Genomic DNA, 19,321 nt, shown 5'->3' with positions numbered 1-19,321 from the left:
CATGTCAATTTTATTCCACTTTCTTTATCTTTTAAGTTGATATAAATCTACCCCTGTTCAAACTCTAGACAAAGTGAATATTTAGTTTAAAGGCTTAACTGAATAGTTTAATATTTTTACCAATCATATTTCTTTCTTTTTTTCCTTGCTCTTTTTTTTTTTGGCAACAAAATGCCAATGTTCTGTAAAAGTTGTAACCATGGAAACCATTGAAGTCTTTAGCGAAGTAAACTCCATAAGTCGACAGTCTGTAAAAACGCTTCCGACAATGCCAACTTATTAAGCTGTTAAAATAATAAATTTACATTTGAAAACCTTCTATAAATAAAGGAGAATTAATTTATTGCCAATGTAGGCTGGAAAAGGTGAGCTGGTGCTAAGATTAAGGTAAAGGGTCTTTGGCCGTGACAGTCTAAGTTTGTCTCGATAAATTGTTGTTGAGCTAAATGCAATTCTTGATAAATGAAGGCCTAAAACTTTACTTTTCAGTTCAGCGTATTTGCAATGACCTTGTTCATGCATATTTATTATTATTGTTGTTGTTGTTTTTATTATGATTATTATTATTATTATTTATTAATTATTTATTATTATTATTTTGCTAATATTATTATTATTATATTGCTGTTCGGGAGAAAGTGCAACAAGTGTTTTCATTTAATTACTGTTGTAAAATCAACACAGATTATATCTCGGGGTTTTGGGGTTTGGCTTAGAACTTGTTTTGACTGAGTGTGATAAGGACATTACATTCAGGTCAACCGTTGCCTATGTGGTTGGCCGTGAGGGTCATAGCCTATTGGCCTCTATACGCGTTAGGATTTCTTAAACGCGTATTGAGCAATCAACCAATTAGATTTCATCTAAAGTCTGGATTTACGTCTTGGGGTATTTAAATTACACGCAGAAAGTGAAGCATAAAATATCAGCCCACAATATATTTACAGATGTAGCCAAAAAAATGCGCGAAAATAAAGTCAAGTGAAGAAAAGTACAGGCCCCCCCTCCCTTTTTTTTGTTGTGGCTTTTTTGATAATGGATGGACCAAGATATAAAATTGTATCCCTTCAAAGTCAAATGGTTGTCTTTCAAGTCCGCCTGCGCACGGTCAGTGTACCTTGTAACACAGCTGTATATTTACCCCGCCTGGAGTAGATCGTTGTCACACGCATTGATTATTGATTATTTACAATTATTGATCAGCTCTCAATGTATACGCAGACTGTACGAGTACGGCATTGTGCATAGTACGAAATTGCGCAGAACTATATATATTGCCTAACGTATGTGTCAGTACTTAGTCAACAGATCGCTGTTGAAATTGTCAACCGTCGTCAACCCCCACCCCCTTCCCCCGCCCCCCCCCACACTATTCCCCTTATTTTAACCTCCTTCACGTTTTTACTTACAAGACCATTATCAATGACATTTATATACAATTTATAAAATGTAAACAAACTGCTTGTAATAATAATAATACACAGTTCTTATAAAGCGCAAATACACACTTAAGTCTCAGTGCGCTGATAATTATTAACCCCTGGTCATTGGTAACTTGTCACACCCACACACCAAAGTGTGCACAATTCAATCAATCTCTCCTGGGGCACCACAGTGCACCACAACCACGTGTCCCCCCGGGGACTTCCCATAGGGTGCAGCCACAAACCGGCGCACGCAACTATATTTACAAGTTATAACCTCGCAGGTCCCCATTTATACACCTGGGTGAAGAGAGGCAATGGAGATAAAGCGCCTTGCCCAAGGACACAACGCAATGATCTGGCTAGGGCTCGAACCTGTAATCCTTAGATCACAAGTCCACTGCCTTAACCACTTGACCACAACGCCCTCCCTTTATTCTGAAAAAAGAGAGAAAGTGACAGAAAACAAGACCTGAATGTTTAGGTTAATTTGTAAAAGTTAAGAGGTCCCAGTGTTTCGATCCTAGCAGGATTTTCTCCCCTGTGGGTTTAACATTAAAATCCATGTATATATAAAAATTTTATGAGCGAACGGATCACGTGATTTTCAGAATCATTTTTGAAATCAAGTCTTTTTTTTTTTGGGTCTACGGTGACAGGTGAACAGTCGATCTGTGACCGTTATGATAGCCGAAGAGTTTATATGAATGTTTACTCAATTAAGATGCCTCGCAAGTTGTGACTTATTAGCCTAGTCTTCATAAAACGTTTCAATTAGCCCAGATTAAAAGAGGGACTGACATCTGTGAAAAATAACCTTCCTGGGATAAAAGTAGGTCTCGCGCAATCAAAACAGGGGCATTATTGTTCCTCATTCTGTTTGCCCGTAATACGAGGTTTTAAAGTAACTGTTTATCTCTTCGGCTGTTCTGGGACGGTACACACACATGTTTATTTCATTGGTCACTATTGGTGCAAGAGCAAAAACAAATGGTGTGGATTATTTTTGTATACTTTTACATAAGTTTCGGTTCCGACCAAAGGAAGAGAAAATATATTTATTTTTATTATTTTATCATTATATTTTATTTCCAGATTACAAAAAAAAAAAAAGCAAGCAAATTCCAAAGCTAGGACATCAACTTTTCGTTTCAATCTTCAATCATCAACTAAATTTTTAGTGATTGGTCAGTACTGTGATAAGAGATGTAAATAAATGTATATACGAAAACGGCCAATGTGTCTGTGTGCTGTCAAAAGTTTTTAGCAAAACCCTCACCGAACATAAATGCGGTTGTATTTATTCAAACTATAGGATATCCTCATATAGATATTTTCAGCAAATGAGGGCTAATTGGCGAGATTAGAATTTGATTCAGTTTTCTGTTGTTTCTTCTCACCCCCTCCCCTCCCCCTCTCCCTTATATTAGTATTTCTAACATGTAAATTGGAAATTGGAAAATTTCAACATTTGTGCATTAACTTTTATTTCATATTGTAAACATGAAACTTTCCGTCAAATTAACAAGCTTTATTCAGGAATGTAAGTGTTAAACAACATAGATTTTCTGTTAATTTCAATATCATCTTTATCGCAATGAATATTCGTGATGGTAGGGAATATATTATGTATGTAATCAAAATTTAGAAAAAAAATGATCGTTCGATTGAAACATACATTTTGGCGGACTCATTACATACACTTCATGTCGTGGGGCTGGTACAATGATGCTATTAAGAATTGTCACCCAGGAAATAATCTGGGCACGAAAAACCAACCAAGGAACCAACTGATCCGCTCTCAACCCCAGTCCCCCTTGCATTGAGACTGTGACTATGTGATCATCGTCGGGTGTTTATCACCATTGCCCTATATAATGGGCACATAACGCTTACAAATGATCTTATCCAAGGCCGACAAGCAATGTATATATAAATGATACTAATATACAGCCCACTTTTTACAGTACACTGTACAACGCATGTACGTATACATATATGGTAGTTTATACTTCCCGTCAAACAGTTGAAAGAATTGCATTACGAATGAGTCTACACACTATAAGTACCCCCCCCCCCCAAAAAAAAAAAAAAAAAGTATTGTTGCGTTTGTTCTTAAACTTCTGGAAATTTTACCAAATTCTTTCGGGTATTATTCGGAATGAAAGATTGTAATAGATCACACTATGAGACAATATACTAATTTCTTGAATAAAACAGTTAACGTGAAATTGACTATTGAACGACTCTATGCGATTCTTAAAATTTTGTCGAAATTGACATTTTTTCTTTTTATCATGTAAATAAATCTCATCTTTGTGTAAATTAAATTTATCTAGTCAAGCCGCTAATGAACTTCATTGTTATGGGTTTTAGTATCGAATACATGTTTGTTGAGAAGTTTAACAAAATAATAGATACAAGAAAAGCTGTTTTAATTGCCACATGAAAACGGTCATGCGCAAAGTTAATTTTGTATAACACCACTACTATAAATAGATATGAAGGGCAAGGCCAAATCAAGGATAGCCTATTCACCTAAATTATTCATATTTAACTCCAATCATTGGTTGATAAATTTATTAAACTAACTAATCATTTTCTTACCTATATTATCACTTTCATATCATACGCGTTTGACCTTATCAAATACTGAACTAAACCTATTGACGTAACTAGCCTAATGAATATGCATAAGCTGTCACCATGGTCACGAATTGCAACAATCAGACAGTTACTTTTACGGAATGAAACTGGTGATTTATATCGACCATTAATTTCCTCTTTTTTCTTTTACTTCCCAGAGAACAAAGAATATAACAACTGTTCATGACTAATTAAACGATGACCTTACCAGGTGTTGCTTCTACATGTAGGCTAGGCATTTCCTTTGACCGCCTATCATTACATCTTATATTAACTATTAAAGTTATCGACAATCATGTCACTCAAATGATCGCACACGTGTGAATATAAAACAAAAAGAGTCGATTCAGTTAAAAATATATGGTAGTTGTTCCTTCAATGTATTTTTAGATCTTAAAAATCATCGGTACCTCAACCTCCTATACCCTTCCTCCCCTACTCCCCTTCTGCCCACCTCTCCGCTTTCCAAGCAATTCTGTTAAAGTAATATTCAAATCAAGTAATATTTTTAATTTGAATTGCCGACATTTTTCAAAAACCAATTGGACAGAAGTATAGGCTCTTTAGGCATGCAGTATAGACAAATAGCAAAGAATTAGAGTGATCTTGGAATACAAATTTCCTGTTTTGTTCTTGAAAATGAAAGTTTGTTAAGTGGAAAGATTTAACTATTACTGTTTCTGCAGAATGTTTAAATGAATGTTTAGTTGTCATTCCTCAGGGAAAGGTATCATTTCTAAGGAGTGTGGTGGGTGGGTAGGGGGACGGGGCAGGTGAGGGACCAATACAACGATATGAGTCATTTTTTCCCATATTCTTTCCCACCAGCCGTCACCTACACGCCCCCCCCCCCTCGATCTGCTGTCTCTAGTCCAATTGTTCAATCTGGTGCCAGGTGCCAAATTTTCATTTTAACAACGACAGGTGGTTTTGGAAATTTGATCGTTTTTACATAACTAAAAATAGCAGTTCATCTGAGGGTATCTCTCGGTATTTTTTTCTTTCGTACCAAGGCAGGTAGCAATATGCCTGTGACTCTATCACGAACCTAACCTGCGCTTGATGTTAAATCGAAATGAAAATAAATTTACTTCTTTATGTTTCCTTTGTAAATTAGTAAGAAAAATATACCGCACGTGTTAAATATATGAAGCACAATGTTTTAAATACTGCAAAATACCGGTTATCAGCCGGAAATAATGCCTATTATTGGTCACGCCTTGTTAAGATTCGTTTACGCACCTGCACACAAAATGGACGTAATAGAGGGCGTGCTATTCCAAACTCCACAGATATTTTCTGAGAGACAATAAAAAATGAAAAAATTAAATAAAAAAGAGAATTGAAGTATAGACTTTGTGTGAATCATTTTCAAACTTGTAAAATAGTTTCCTATGTAACAAAAAAATATCGGTAGTATTTGTTAAACAAAAAATAGCAACATCAACATTTCGTGTTGAATTTTTGGTAAACTTTTGGTACTCACACAATGATCTGAAATATTGCAAATCATTGTCCGTTCTAATCAAGTTTATTTATTTTAAATTAATTAAGGCGAAGTCTCAACATTTTGAATTGTTTAAGACCAACTTGTACGATTGTTTAGGCTATCATGTTTTTTAGAATCTAATTAACCTTAATTAATAGATTATTACTGAGTCCACTCGATTTTAAGAAAGAAAGATTCGCTTTCTTCATTCTACTTACATAACTTTGTAAAGAAAAAAGTAATGTACAATATTTATCTTCCTCAAAATTATTGGAAAGTAAGAAAGTTGGTTTATTCAAGCAACTGAAATGGATTATTATCTGGTTATGGAATTTTCATATTAAATAGTTTAAAAACTGTACCAACATTTACACAACGAGTTGCTTTAATGAATGGTGCTAACGTGACGTACAATTGATTAAGAAATCGGTTCTGCTTGAGAATAAGGACACTATAGAAAAATGATTTCTTCACCATGGTAATCAATGCTACATGATAACATGGTAAACTGAATTGTAAAACACCCCGTGTAATACGGATGAAATACATCACCGGGTGGAATATAAACCTACACCCCTTGTAAATTTCTCTCTCTACGCAGGTAAATCGGATAACACCGAGTCTTTGAGGTTATAATGTTTGCTAAATTACCGTTGGGTTGTGTGAGGGTGAGTTAGGGTGAAGGAGGAGGTCACACATGTCACATCACGTGATCATGTCAAATAAAACCAATCTCTAAAATATGTTTAATTAGTGTTTGCTGAAGTTTATAATGTTCTTTTACAAGCGCATCACGAGACCATCCATTAAGCATTGCTTTAACATTCTATAATAATGTCTGCCTGACTGAACGCATCTAACACTGTGTCACAGTCCTCGTTCCCAATGACTATCCCATCTATGCCTAGTTCCGGGTTCTGTATAACCGATATATTGTCTCTTTGTCCGACTATTTTTTGTGGGTAACCTTTACGGGGTTCTCGATCCGTTCCCGCGAGGTCAAACGAGCCACTCCTCGGCAGGCTTGCATGAGTTTACACCTGTCCGTTGAGCACATTGCTTCTGGCGGCTCTATTGATCTTTAAAAGAAACGACAGGATACCAAAGGCTAAATACACCTTATGATGTTTGCTGTTCCTTGGCTGAGCTAACAAAACACAACACTGAAACGATACTGTTGTATACAAGTAAATGATGAGCGTAATTGATACACCACGCTAATTAAAACATAACCGCCCAAAATTTAACCGTCCGCGCTTCCTCTCTCAAGTTGTAAAAGGGGGATTTAATAGATCTTTAAAAAAAGGTGTTCCTAAATTGTAATCTTCATTGCCAATTCTTTCCCCCATTTAACAACTTGTGCTTTTTAAATAATGGTCGGCTTAATTTAGGCTGTCGTCTGCGCACAACCTATTCGGGTTTTAATCACGCTCCTCGGGCGCCATTTTGAAGAAGAAGAAAAATAACCAATATCTTGTTTAGAGGCGATGAGAATGGTTATTAAACTAATGAATAATAAAGGCATGGCTTTTAAGTTTGTTAATCACCTGGTTAACAAGTGTTCGCTTTAGGGGGAGGGGAGGGGAGGGAGTGGTACCCACAAAATATGCCAAAAAGTTTATAAATGGTCACACATAGCAGAAATCTATACATACCATGTTTTCTCTTGCGTGGAAGAATTACCTTAATTACCTTATATAAGCACATTGTCTTAAATAGTTTATTTTGCGATGTTCACTAGAAAAAAAATCATATGTACAGGATTGTCGTAACAAATCTTTCGAGCAAAATGCTTTTTTTTTTGCCCCCAATATCTTGTAGACTGAAATCTTAGAGTTGCAGCCAAGAATAATAGTGCTTTCACTTCTGTAAAACACTGGCTGTTCTAGTCCATGTTGCAGTTGCAGGTAAAAGCTAGAATAAATAGGAAAAACTAGAATATACGTGTACATCAGACACGAAATTGGGTCAAATGATGCAATTTTCACACAATTTCGAAGTACTTAGTTTTATATAGCCTATAACTTTGATCAAAGAAATGACCGGAAGGATTTACCGAAATCTCTATATATTCTCATAAATACTCTACCAATCTTCAGGTGAGTGTCCACGCATGTACAAAACATATCTATTGATCCGATACGAATGTAGTTACTGTGGTGCTGGAACCCCCCAACAAAATTGTTGACAACTTTATAATAAGAATGAGTAGTTATCTTTTAAAGAGCAAAATTCACGTTAAACGATACAGAAATATTTTATTGTAAAGTATTGTTGTTAATCTTTAGGGTCTCATGTTTAGATAATATGTGTAGTAATTTTAAAGTGTTGACTGTGGCGGCGCAAAAAATGGGGAGGGTGCATAGGATGAATCTCATTCGCGACGCTTGCCCCCGCCCCCACTCTCCTTACCCCCAATCGGCTCCGGTAAAAACGGCTCCGGTTAAACAAACCTGAAGCCCCCTCTGCCCCCTGGATTTGCACATGATTACCATGTTATACAGATGCACATGCAAAAAGCTTTCCTCTCATGTATGTGTTTGCCATCAAATCCGACACCCATCCATCCAACCACCCACCCACCCAACCCACACATACACACCCTGGAGAAACCTGCGTTTTTGCACATGCAAAGTTTGTTCCCCCACTGTTGTGTTTGTTTCCCATCAACCCCCCCACACCCCACCACACCCACACACACACACACACTGGAAAAACCTTTTGCGTGTACGCACATGCAAAAGGTTTTCCCCACGGTATGTGTTTGTTTGCCATCAAATCCTACCCCACCGACCCCACCCACGCACACGTACACACCCTGCAAGCAAGTATTCACTGTTGTCTCGCTGCTATCAATGAAAGTGTAAAACATCGAAGGGGTGGGAAGGGGGAGGAGGTGGTCAGACTATACACCCCTCCCCCACCCCCATCGCCACCATCTCTTACCCACTAACGAATTTGTTGGATACAGTTCTGATTAACAGTATTCAGTATTGTTGACTATGGACAATATAGCAGTGGCATTATAGAAGAGTGCAGGGATTGAAGGGTTTCAATGACACATAACTTGACTTTGAACAATATTAGCTCGATGTTACCACAATGTTTTACGACAAAACCAAAGACAAATATCTCGAAGACCGTAAATTTCTCAGTTCATGGAAACGATTTATATAGGCAATGTATTTTCTTAGTCATGTATACGTGTGTCATTGTGTATCTACCAAACAATAACACTTTATAGTATAATGAGGTAATGTTTATGGCATGCCGGTTGTGGTGATGACGAATAACACAGCTCATGACTATTCATAAGTTGGGGGGAGCTGGTGGTTCCGATTGGATGGCTAAGAATTTTTTTTTTCTTTGAAAATTAAGTAATATGTGTATCCACCATCCATTCCACAGGTAAAGTAAAATTTGAAATTCTAAGTTATGACGAATATGACCTTCGAATAAGAAAAATCACGGCATAAATCACAATCAAACGTAGATGCCGTGCAGCTGACGGAAACTCGTACATCAGTGCAGCGAACGCAGACCAGTTTTGTATACGACGAGTCTAGGTTTGCTCTTCAACGTTTGACCTAGATCATGTCTAGTATATATTCCTTTTCGAAGGGACTCGTGGTAATTCACTCGACATAACGCCCTCAAGATCACATGGTTACACTCTCAATGTAAAGTAATATTTACATATTGGAAATAAATAAACTAATAAAAACAAGAAAAATGGGAACAACAGACGAAAGTTACATATAAAGGTAGTATGATGAATCCTGTAGACCTCAAAATTTGAAACAACATTCACACCCCTCCCCTCCTCTCTCCTTCCCTCCAGCTCCCCTCCTCTTCCCCCTCCCCCTTTTGATCCTGTCATCGCTTTGAGTTATTTTCTAAGCCTAGTTCTTGAATCAAGCCCTGATTTCTGTTATCAAACCAGACTAATAGAATAATCATACAAGGGGCGCGTTGACTATCTTGTTAAAGAGTTTTGAACACTTCAGAAATGTTGTCGACTGTAATCATTGTTGTGACAGCATTTTCTCACTCACAGACAGATCCATTTTTTCTTATTTTTTTTTATTATGAGATTTACGATCCTGGACAAACTGTAATTATCATGCTCGGTTGCGAGAAACCGATAACCATGTAGCGTAGCTTTATTTTAATTAATTTGTCTCCGGCGTCGATCAATTGAACACGCGCTTATATCGATAGTGCGCCCTCGATATGACATTGTAACTGAATAAAAAGGGGCGAGCGTCTTTTTTCGTGTTACTACTATACATACAGTGTAGCCATATATACAAACGTACGGAAATGTGAGTTTTGTTGCAATTCCAAATCTATGCCATTGAGAATCGGAAGCATAGAAAGTGGGAAAATAAGAAATGAACACTTTTGTAGTATTTCAGCATCTGATCTACATCTACTCAACTCTATAAAATGATGTTCGTTCAGACTACACTCTCATATAAAATGTAAAAAACGTCATCGAGTTACAACTTACCACAAATATTAGTCATTTAGAATCTTTTAATGAAAAAAATTCCTCGACGTGGTGATACTGAATAGATTGTAACTTCAGATTGATAGCGGTTAATACTGGTCAATCATCCATGACGTCATAGTCCGTTCGTCCTAAAGTCACTCTCTAAGGGCGGTAGAACCAAATGGTTCCCTAACCATGGAGCTGCTACTCTAACCCTAACAATGTTTCTCTCTCTCTCTGGTGTTAACTATTTCGGAATAATTCAGGAGATCAAATCATGATTGATTCAGTCATATTTTGGTATTTTAGATGGAGTAACTTTTCACATAAGCGTATATAGGACGTACACAATCATTTTGTTATCTTATCAAAACGACTGAACGTTTTATTCTACGTATATAGAAAAACTACACAAACTAACATCTTTGATTTGTGAGTATAGCCCAATAATCTAGTAGTTTACAAATCAGTTCAGTTGCGTGTTTTATCTTCGCATGTCTTATTTTCTCTTTGACAGTATTTCACGATGATTTGTTTCTTGTACATGAATTAAGTTTTACTATCGCGTAATCTTCCGCTTGACTTGACCTATGCCTGTTTGTGCATGTCGTTTTAATTTGCACAACCTGGTAGCAAATTGGATTTGATCTCAACCGTAAAACTATTCCCACCTCGTGTTGGCTTCATTAGTTAAAGGAAGCTATATAACTTCACATATCGATGGTGTATATATTGATGCAATGAGTTGGATAAAATACATTTATATATATATATGTATATATATATATATATGTATATATATATATATATATATATATACCGGTATATATATACCGGTATATATATATATATATATATATATATATATATATATATATTTATATATATATGGAGCAATATTACACACACACATCTTTTCAAAGGGGCGAGTAAGCTGTCATGTCAATTTAGCGATATTATCTGTTCAATTATGAAACAAGGCCTCCTTCAATCCTTTTTTCGAAGTCGTAATTTAATTACGACCTCGTCAATTCGGGTAGGGACGAAATTACGACCATTTCATTTGCACCTAAAGCTTCGAAAATATCTAACCAGAGATAGGGTCATCAGAGAGGTGTATCAATTATGAAACACTGTGACAACTAAATAAGCTCTGTTATGAAGATGAAGGTACCCATTTTCTCTTGACAAATTAGACCCACCCCTAGCGACTGTCATTCCTCCAATATTTAATAAGCTATTTCTTGACAATCTTCTTCTCTTTTTTTTTTTGTGGTGTTAAGGTTCTATTATTTCCTTCATTACCTCTTCCTCCCATGATGATTCCAGGGAACGACCCGCTTGTAAGATGGAAATTTAATCTGGTATCATCAGTGTGTCGATTCTAAAGTGATCGTATGCAATAAAGAAAATCATTTGTTATATTAGCAGCTTATAAAACAAAAAAATAATCATAAAATAAAAAGGAGAGAGGAGAAAGAGAGGAATAAAGCAAGTCGGTTCCCTAAAAGGCTTGAGGCCTGCCTCAGAAGAAAAATTTGAAAGTGATTGGGGCAAACGAAAACTTATTTATATGTACATAGATATACAACAGGTATAAGGTTAAGAAAAAGTGAGGGGGGGGGGACTGTCTATAGATTGCTTTGGTTATCGCTTAAAAGCAAAACAAGAAAAATATGTAATTAAAACGGTGCCAACAGTATGTTACAGGATATCTCCCGTTGGTGAATAGGAAATCAAAAGTAAAAAATAGAAAATTTATCAAAACTGGAAAATGTCACTTATTAATGGATTCGACAATTTAATAAAGGAGATTTGACGGTAATCATTTTTTTTTTCATTTTAAGAAAAATTTGAAGCCAAAGTGTGACTTATATTATATTTATATAATTTGATATCAGAAGCCATAAGTCATAAGCATTCTGAGCATATGTACTCTTTTATATATTATATGAAATTTATATGATATTACTATTCATGAAAGCGACTGGAAAACAAGTCTAACATTTATGCGGCAGGTTGCATCAGTTATATATACTTGGCATTTCGTTAGCGCTCAACTGGTTTACAAATATAAGTGAAATGAATTTGTCATGAAGAAAACTTTTTTTTCAAGAAAGTTTTTCAAATCACGCGAATTTAAAATCGGTTAGCCTGAAGGAGAATTGAATGAATCGAAAATATCATTTTTTCTTGTAAATCTAACTTGGTGAATTAAGATGACGTGTTTTACACTGTGATCGACAAAAAAAGTCCAATGCTTTATTCTGAATATCTGCAGAACGATTCATCCTTAAAGTATTCTGAGGCCCCCCCCCCAAAAAAAAAGTGTTTGATGATTTGATTCGATTTACAGCATTTCGTTGTCCAGCATGGTATTTGTCATATTGTATCATATTTATGCAAAAAGCAAATATGAAAGATAAATGTCTTAATATATTTCATTGCTTGAATTAAAACTTGACAAATCTAGCTATAGTCAAGTATAAATATATATTTATAGGAATGTCTAGCTAACTTCAAGTTTACATAGTTAATGATCTACTCAAAAATATCTGTTTTAAATTGTATTTATATTAAACAAAATGAATAATGTAAAACTGAAATTTTAGACAATGGAAAAGAACAAAGAAATTTATGGCTAGAACAGTATTCAAACCAGCGACATCTGGAAACGGGATTCAAACCAGCGACATCTGGAAACGGGATTCGAACCAGCGACCTCTGGAAACGGGATTCGAACCAGCGACCTATGGAACAGTATTCGAACCAGTGATCTTTGTAAAGCACAGTGAATTTTTTTGTCCTTATTTGCCGAGATTTCTAGTGATGAGTTATAGTGACTAATAATTAAGTTCGATTTCCAACATTTTCTCGCCCAGATAGTTTTATATATCAGTATTCATCACATGCAAGACGAAAAATTATTATATAACACCGTTATTTTATCTCCTTTTATTTTATTGTTTAAAACGTAATTTGACAGATCTATAGCATAGTTAAATACGTTGTTATGGAAACGAAGTATCGAAAAGGTAAATAGTCTTCTTTAATGTTTTGCTATAATTTGTTATTTGCAGAGATTTGTGGCGATGAGAATTGGGCTGTTATAATGATTTGATTCAATTCTCAACAGTTTGTTTTATATTATTATTAATCATTTGCCCAAATAATAAATTATATGAAAAAATACATTTTCTCATCTATGAGTTTATTATTTGAAATAAAACTTGACAAACAGATGAAAGAATCAAGCATCATTCAAAAGAATTAATACGAACTCAAATCAGCTACACAGTCATTTGTATATGACTGTGTTTCGGCATTTTCAACAAAACTTGAATAAATGGAGGGGAAATAATAATAAAATTACCTCAGATATATATGCTAAATATACATCAAAATATAATACCATCTTGACGTAAACCTAATCAACATTAGGCCAAATTTTTTTTTTTTTAAATCGTTCGTGTTTTCGGTACATGAAAAAAACATCACGTTATTAACGAAAACTTGATTATCACTAATTCTGTTCATTGTTTTATTTTGTGATTGATGAAAGAAGCAGTTATACGTGAAATCATCATATTTTATTTAGTCCACTTAATTGCACAAGGAAACGATAAAAATTACAGCACAGAAAAAGTTTAGGTGTGTACAAACGAAACGAAGAACACTACGGGCCAAATAGCTGCCATTTATAAAGGTAACCAATGCATGCTTCACCGAAGTTTAAGTTTGGCACTTATTACCAACTAAAAATATAAAACAAAGTGCTGTAATATTTCGATATTATTACACCTTTATGAAAAGAAAACCTTTAGTAAGAGATTGGGTAATATTTCTGCAAGATCGTGGACTAACGAAATATTTCTTTTATTCCTTATATCGTTCTTGAATGAGAAAGATGCTGGCTGTTTCAGTTCATCTTTCAAGTTGACCTCACCTCTCGATGATGAAGAAGAAGAAGAAAAACAAAACAAAAACCCTTGCTTGTCGATTCAAATCTACTCAGAGAAATTTCCTCTCAAGAAAGTTACCTCTGAGAGCTGTTTCAAAAACTATTAATGGTGATGACTTTTCAGGTGCCAAATGCAATGGGTTTGATTTCCAATAGCTATTTTACTCGCGTCATCACCAAACCAATTCCGTTTCTAGCCATCTTAGATTTCATCATTTAAAAGTCTGTCAATGATATATCCCGATACGGCCTGTAAAAAGGCTCTTTTCAGGATTTTAAGTGCTATGATCGAAATAATTTTCAGTTAAGGTTGGACTGTAAAAGTTTTTTTTTTTTTTATCGATGCTTTTTTTTTTAAGAGATCTAGTAGTAATTTGTCGAGCCCAAGAAGTTGCCAATGTGTGATCCCAGAGGCCCATTTTCTTGCTAACATCTGTGTGTGCCGCTAGCTCTTTCGCGAATCAATCTCCCCCTCCATCTTTGATGCGACTAATAAAATGGCGGAAATATATTTGTCTGCTCGCTGGGTCCCGTAAGACAAGTTTTCAACTCGTGGGAGTTACCTCGGAACTCTTGAAAATAATTCTTTACGATTCTTTAGGGTTGTGTCGTGTCAGATTCCATCGCAGCAAACACCGTTTAATGTGCGATTGCTCGGTCGTTCAACTGTTGTAATAAGCGTTCTCATTAAGCCGGGGAACAATATACACCCCCTTTTTTGTTTTGATATTCTTTGAAAATTAATTGTTGATAAAATTGAGAAAACTCATCTTCGTGAAAAGTCAGTAGGTCGACGGAGGTCATAAAGAAACTTTTGAACTTCTCGTAACAACTTTTTTTTTATTATTATTACTTTTTTCATTTCATTTTGTGTGTGTGTGTTATATATGGGCAAACTTGAGCAAATTCTTCATTTTTGCCCCATTTTGCTATTATGATGCACGTGTTTCTTGTTATTAACAATGAGTAAGTATAATTAAATAAAAACTTTGATATAATTTTTCCTGACACGTACAAATATAATGTTCGGCATTGGGCAGGGGAAAACACAGGGACCTGTGTTGTTGTTTTTGTGTATGTTTTTTTTTTGGCAATACTTGATTTTTTTTTTTTTTTTGGAACATAATGGTTGATAAGATTAAATAAACGAATGGAACTTCTCGCAAAAACATTATTAAAAAGAAGTAATTTCTTCACTTTCGTCGTTTCTTTATTCAAACATTATAAGGAAAATAAAGGTGTTTGATATAATTTTCCCGACGTTCATTTTTTTCTTCTTCCACAATGTACTGACAAACATACACAGGAATCTTTTGAACTTCCTGCAACAACTTTGATCAAATTACATACCGTATAAACATAATAACACAATTTGTTTTTTAAATCATATTCTGTATTTATATTTATCCATGCTTGCATATGTTTCCTGTTATAAACAAATAATAATAAATTTATAATCTTTGCTATTATTTTCTCCTGCCGCTTAAACGATTAATTTTTGGCAATATTACTGAGGGAAAAGAATGCCAAGTTATATAGTTAATGCTGCCGTTTAATGAATGGCTGTCCAGTATTGTCACACGGGCACGTGCAGTCACGTGCATATCCACCACGATTTTCTATGGAATGTTCATGCAAAAGATGACAGTGCAATTATGAGAGAAATAGATGTCTTTATCAAGGCGTTCGCGCAATGGGGAGCGGCACCCGGGATTTTGATAAGAAGTTCACTAGATTAGCGGGGAACTGCTAATCTAACTATGAATACAGCTTCCTAATAGTCTTGTATTTCAGTCGTTCTCATCTTTAGCGCATATGTCCTATTAATTGCCATTTGCATAGGAAATTATTCCGATTGAAAACACAATCACCCCTTCCAAAAGAAGAATAAATGAACCGAAATGAAAGGGAACAAAACTACTTCTAAGGTGATTCTTGGAAGAGTTTGTTTTTATGAGAGACAGAGTCCAGAAATCCATTCCTTTTTTCAGTAATATAATGATGTGATTGTTTCATTTTTAATTAATGAAGTTATAATACCTTTCTTTCAACATAGAATGAAGAAAACAGGAAAATAAATCAATTTTGGCAATTTTTACCCCCTCCCCTACCCCCACCCCAACAAAAGAGAGACAGCAATTAGTAAAGTTATAGTAATTTTTCGACTAAACTTTGCTTAATTTTTCACTATTAATTTACAAAATTTGAATTTGGATATGTTCTTTGTTTAATATGCTCTTATCTTTGTGTGCTTGTCGAAAATGAATCGAACTTGTTTTGTATTTGAAATGTTAGTTTACATTTTTTTTTTATCTCCGCACATTAAGAAGTCATTTATAGTCCATTTTCAGTCTGATACGTATATATGTCATATTTTATAGCTAGCAAGATTAAACTAAGAGTAGTTAATATTTTTATTATCATTATTATTATACCTGTAGATATATACATATTAAAAGCATTGGGTATTGCAAAACGATGACTTTAATTCACAACTGTTATTTCAAAATCTTTTTTCTTTTATCCACTTGTTAACAAACGAACCCTGTTTAATAATTCGGCTTGAGATAACGATTAAATAAAAGATAGATAGCCTAATAGCTAGATGTAAGATAATTAATTATTTGCTCTTGTTCAGGTAATACTTTTCACCAAATTTACTCTCTAGTGAAATCATGTTAATATTAATTAGCCGTCTATTATTTTCGTTTCCTAATTTTAAAAGAGAAAGAAATGGATTTGCCTCACCACGACATAACCATTTTAACACATTTTTGTATTTTATTCGGTTTAAATTCTTTCCTTGTTTATATTATTTATCATTAAATACCGTAATACAGTTATTAATATATAGCTTTTAAAGCTTATCCTTTCATAAAATGTTAGCAACATTTGAAAGTATCAGTTTAAGATAATACACTGAGACTGAAACAATGACTGATTAGTGCTTGTTCAATCCAATAGCTTATTTTGGTCTCAATGTTTGACATTTTTGAATACTTCAGAAATTTTAATTAATATTCTAATATTTGTTATAACGTGACGTTCCTTTCTAAATGGTTTAGCAAACAGCGAACATATAGCTTCCATATTGTTTTCGTCTACCTTATCATAGTGGACTCATATTCACACATTGCAAACTTCAGAAATGTTAAAAAAAAAAATATGCATATGGGAAGTTTCAACAAAGGAAAACAGTAAACACAGTATCGTTGAGTTTTTTTTTCAAGGTATATAGAACTTTAGGTCGTATGTTAATAAAATTTTTAACGAAATAAATTCCTACTGATGTTTTTAGTTGATTATCGCTGTAAATGAATGTTAGCGGCATTTTTCTTTTGTAACAATAGGTCTGAAACAATTTAACCGCTTTTTCATAACTATAGCTAGAATTTGATTAAAATTTATTTGAAACTTCCTCTCCTGTTTTCATCTTCATTTAATGACAAAGTTATGTTTCTGTATTTTCATATGCTTCTTATTTTCCTTCTTCTTCTTCTTCTTATTATTATTATAAGAATATAAATTTTGTTAATACACTCTATTTTCTCATCATGTTTATTTGTACTTGATAAATCAATGAAATTCATTGCATCGAACTATCGATATGCTAGCATTCTTTGGAATTACGTGTAATCCAATTTGTTATATAGAGCATTTATACCTACAATCAATGAAAGCATGTATTTAGTGTTATTTGGGCTGTTTTGACGAGATTTTGACTTTCAGTTAGTGTTAGTACATCCACATAAATGTAACTTATTAAAATGTTGTATTTTTTTCTGTCACGTACAATGAGGGAATACGCATTTCAATAAAATGGTTGTTGAAATATTTAAGAGGATAATTTAAAAAGGAAAAGATAAACAGTAGAGTTTTAAGGAAAATAGAAAGACAAAAATTTAGGATACATAATGACTACCATGTACAATGTTCTGTATGCCGGCGGGTTTTACAAATATTATCATGTACGTGCCAAATCTAATTGTTCTTAGATAATTGGTTCTTTTTACAATTTTTTACTTCATATCTTTTATATATTAGTGCAATTGGTGTTTCAGCTATGCCGGTAATGTCTTATGTTTTTGTCGTGAAAGAAAAGGGAATATATAAATAAAAAATATAAACAAAACATACAAATATTTCTTGTTGGTTTTGTTATTTCAAATGAACATGAATTAATATAGGTTTAATTTTTCTCTAGTGCGTAAGAAAAGGAAACAAAAACGAATTCGTTTGCTCTAAATTGCTGAACGATCCGGTATCGACAACATGTCAGAAATAATTATCAAAATAATTGCCAAAATAAAATATATGTCAATCAATGAATTAAACTTTTACCAATCAATCGATAAACGATTGCGTATAAAAAATAATTATATACGGCAAAAAAAAGGTCTACATTCTACACACATTAAGTTTTGACGGTGTTTTGTGTTAACTTAGAATATTGTTGAGTTTTTGAACCAACATTGTTTGGTCACATTTCTGCATGGTGGCAATTAAATTATAATTAATTTTCAGAAAACGACAACGAATCCTCTGTCCAAGTTGGTTAAGTCGGTGAGATAAAACATGAAGTTGGGGGAATTCTTAACCAGACGAATTTTGATCTCTTTGTTATTTTTCAAAGGGTTAAAAGGGAAAGGAACAATAGATTATTGAGCGGCTACATCAAACGTACAAGTTTCGCTATTTACTTGTTGCTAAAGGTCTCTTTGGTCGATTTCTTTTTTACATTCCTATACGCAAGAAAATTACCGCATTATCCCACTCAAATCATGGAAAAGACAAATTGGTATATATTATTTAATATTTTGCGTGGTTTTAATTTCAATAGCATTCTTATCTTTGATATCAAATAATGTCATTAAACTTGCTTGAGTTTTGAGCCTTTCGGGTGTCTTGATTGTTGCATATATACCTGCGCCAGGTGTGGGTTGTAGGCCTAAAATACACCTCTCAAAACTTTTACAAAAATACCGCCAAAGCAAAACAAGACAAAACCAAAAACTTATATTTCTTTGAATGACTACAACCTGTTTAGAATTTAAATTATTTTCTTTAAAAACGTGTAACTTGCTAGTGTATAGGTATTCATTTAAAGCAGGGTTGTCCAACCTACGGCCCGCGGGCCACAGTCCGGCCCGCCGCAGGGTTGCGTCCGGCCCGCCAGAGATGCTCTACGGTGTGAAATTTAGTAAGCAGGTTTATTGATAACAATTTGAAGCTATATAATCAAATCATTCGAACCTTCTGGGTCCAAAAAACTGCATACAGGTCAGTTTGTGTGACACTCTCTCAGC

Source organism: Apostichopus japonicus, chromosome 5 (assembly GCF_037975245.1).
Source record: "Apostichopus japonicus isolate 1M-3 chromosome 5, ASM3797524v1, whole genome shotgun sequence".
NCBI lineage: Eukaryota > Metazoa > Echinodermata > Holothuroidea > Aspidochirotida > Stichopodidae > Apostichopus > Apostichopus japonicus.
Note: the sequence above shows the minus strand (reverse complement) of the source record.